Source organism: Chrysochloris asiatica, unplaced genomic scaffold, assembly GCF_000296735.1.
Source record: "Chrysochloris asiatica unplaced genomic scaffold, ChrAsi1.0 scaffold00002, whole genome shotgun sequence".
Taxonomy (NCBI): Eukaryota; Metazoa; Chordata; class Mammalia; order Afrosoricida; family Chrysochloridae; genus Chrysochloris; species Chrysochloris asiatica.
The window spans coordinates 411305-414836 of record NW_006408520.1 but is presented as its reverse complement, the minus strand read 5'-3'; the positions used below and the strand labels follow the sequence as shown (position 1 = coordinate 414836).

The following is a 3532-nucleotide window of genomic DNA, read 5'->3' as shown; positions in this document are numbered from 1 at the left end:
CTTTTCCACATTCCAACCATGGCTCAATCTCTGTATCCCCGATAGCAATAACTTTTGAAAAATAAATAAGACCATAATTCAGAAAATGATAAAACTTTAAAAAGGCATTTTTGTAAAGTTATAAATAATAGCAAATAATAACATTGAAAGAAAATGCAATAAAAATACAATGTGACAATGTAGGAGAAAACACTGGAATGCGAGGTCAATTTGAACCACACATTGGCAGTTCAAACTCACCAGCTGCTTCTCAGAAACCTTATACAAGTTTTCTATGAGTTGGAACTGACTGGACAGCACTTAGCAACATAACAGCATTCTTCTTTTATTCAATTACTGTTGTGGATGTTAAGTGTTGTCGAGTAGATTCCGACCCATTGCAACCCTGTATAGGGTTTCCAATGAGTAGCTGGTTAACTTGAAATGCCGACCTTGAAGTTCAAATACAGATTCAATTAAATTCTATTAAAGTTTTAATATATATCTGCAAAATATGGTTCTAAAATTCAAAAAATTATGTAATAGAAAAAAAAGAACTCCGAATCAGAAGATATTAAAAAGAGAATATCAGAGATACTAGTAATCACTCAACGTAATCTACACTCTGATACCAATTGGGCTGCTCACCTCAAGATCAGCAGTTGAAGACTACCAGTGGTTCTGCAGGAGAAAAATGAGGCTTTCTGCTCCCATAAAGATTTACAGCCTAGGAAACCCTACATGCTGTGAGTGGGAATCAACACCAGCGCACACTGCCACCACCGCCAGTAATATCTAGAAGAGATCCATATCTGGTCTCATTCGAACGAGGGGTGATCCAACAAAATGTCAAAGTCATCAAACAATATTATTAATATCACTAGCAAGTAAAGTTTTACTGAAGGTAATTTTTTTGAAACGTTTGCAACAGGGTATCAACAGAGAACTGCCAAAATTCAAGCAGTTTCAGAAGGGGAAAAAGAACATGGCCTCAGGATTGGAGAAAGATTTATTAGTGACTTATGATATGCAAATGATGCAGCCTTACTTGTTACAAACAAAAAGGAATTGACAACTTTGCTGATGAAGATCAAAGACTACAGCCTTCATTATGAATTGCACCTCAATGCAAAGAAACAAAAGTCCTCACCACTGGACCAATAAGTGACATCATGCAAAATGGAGAAAAGATTAAAGTGTTCAAGACTTTTACCGTGAGTGTTGATTGTAGAGTTAAGCAAAATGTAATGTTTGATAACTTCAATCTTTTATCCATTTATCATTTATTATTAATCCAGTTATGAGGATTTTTGTGTTCTTTACATTGAGGAGCAATCTATACTATAGCCTTTGATCTTCATTAAATATTTTAAGAACTTTTTGCTTTCAGTAAGCAATGTTGTATCATATGTATACCTCACGTTGTTAACAAATCTTTCTCCCACTCTGATGTCATGTTCCTCTTTATATAATCCAGTTTCTAAGATTATTTGCTCAGCATACAGACTGAATATAAACAGTGAAAGAATCCAACCCTGGAACACACCATTCCTTATTTTAAACCATCCAGAATCCACTTGTTCTTTTCAAAGAACTGCCTCTTGGTATATACACAGGTACCTCATGAGCACAATTAAGTGTTTTGGAATATCTATTCTTTGCAATGTTAACCATAACTTGTCATGATCTGCACAACTGAAATTTTTTACATTGTCTATAAAACAGACATAAACATCTTTCTGGTATTCTCTGCTTTCAGCCAAGATCCATTTAATGGCAGCAATAATATCCCACATTCCATGTCCTCTTCTGAATCAGGCTTGAATTTTTGACAGTTGCCTATTGATGCACTGTTGCAGCCATTTTTGAGCTATCTTCAGCAAAATTTTACTTGCATGTGGTTATATTTTGGTGATGGTTTCCACATTCTGTTGGCTCATCTCTCTTTGGACTGGGTACAAACATTGCTTAGCTAGCTGAATGTCTTCCAAATTCCTTGGCATAGTTTAGTGAATGTCTCCAGTGTTGCATCAGTTTGTTGAAACATTGCATTTTGTATTCTTTCAATTCCTGGATCCTTGTTTTTTGTCAGCTCCTTCAGCTTGGACTTTTTTCCATCAGTATCATTGTTTTTTATCACATGCAACCTCTTGAAATAGTTGAACTTCGATAATTTCTTTTTGGTACAATTATTTGAGTATTCTGTCCATCTTCTTTTGATGCTGTCTGCAACATCCAGCATTTTTCCCATAGAATTGTTTAATACTGCAAGTCAAGGCTTAAATTTATTCTTCAGTTCTTTCAGATTGAGAAATGCTAAATGTATTCTTCCCTTTTGTTTTTCTAGCTTCAGATATTTGCATATTATATTATTATGCATGATTAATTTTTTTACTTCCTAATTTCTTCCATTTGCTTAACCATCTCTACCTTGGAAAACAAGTTTCAGAATCTCTTGTGACATCCATTTTGGTCTTTTCTTTCTTTCCTGAATTTTTCATAAGTTTTTCTTTCTTCCTGTTATGATGCCCTTGATGTCATCCCACAACTCTTCTTGGTCTTCTATCATAGGTATCTAAAGTATCAAATCTGTTCTTGAAATCATTTGTAAATTCAGGTGGAAGAGCTCTGGTAATGTAGTGGTTATGAGTTGGGCTGCGAACCTTAAGGTCAGCAGTTCGAAACTACCAGATGTTCCATGGGAGCTGTTTCTGCTCCCGTAAAGATTTACAGCCTCGGAAACCCCGTACAGAGTTGGAATTGACTCCATGGCACATCACAACAACCATGATGTTCAAGGTAATATTTCAGCTTTCATGGATTTGTTTTAATGTTAGTCAACTTCAGTCTGAACTGAGTAATTGATGGGCTATTTCACAGGTGGCCCCTAACCTTGTTATGGCTGATGGTATGAGCTTTTTCTCCTTTCTTTCCATGGATGTTGTCAATTTGCTTCCATCTGATGAGGTCCATGTGTATAAATGCCCTTTTATGTTGTTTAAAACAGGTATTTGCAATGAATATGAGACTGGTCCTGAAAAATTCTATCATGTGGTCTCTAGCAGCATCTCTATCATCAAGACCATATTTTTCAGTTTCTGGTCCTTCCTCTCTGTATCCAATTACCAGTAATTATCAATAACTCTTGATTGCATATTTGATCACTTTCAGACTGAAGAAATTGGTAGAATTATTTCATTTCATTATCACCATCTTCTTCTTCCTTTCTTATCCTTCTCTTGATTTTTATCCTTTCTATATCCATTGTTGATTATTATTCTTTACTTCTCTTTCTCGTTTCTGCCATCTTCTCCACCGTTCTCTTAATTTATTTTAACTACTCTCTAGTCCTCTCTCTTTTTATCTTCCTGTTTGTTTCTTAGTATTTTTCTCTTTCTTTAACTTTCTATCTTATTTTAATTTTCCATAGCTCCATTTTCATGTCCCTGTTTTCTCTCCTCTTTTTTGTATTTACTTTGTCTTGTTGCTTCTCATTTTTGTTTCTTATTTTCTCTTTTGTTATATTCTGGTTTTGCTTTTGTTTGTTTATTTG

General features: G+C 34.8%; 1 pseudogene; it reads left to right on the top strand.

Annotated features, from left to right (window-relative positions):
* Window positions 1–3532, top strand: part of LOC102828562 — a 107255-nt pseudogene that overhangs the window by 76654 nt on the left and 27069 nt on the right.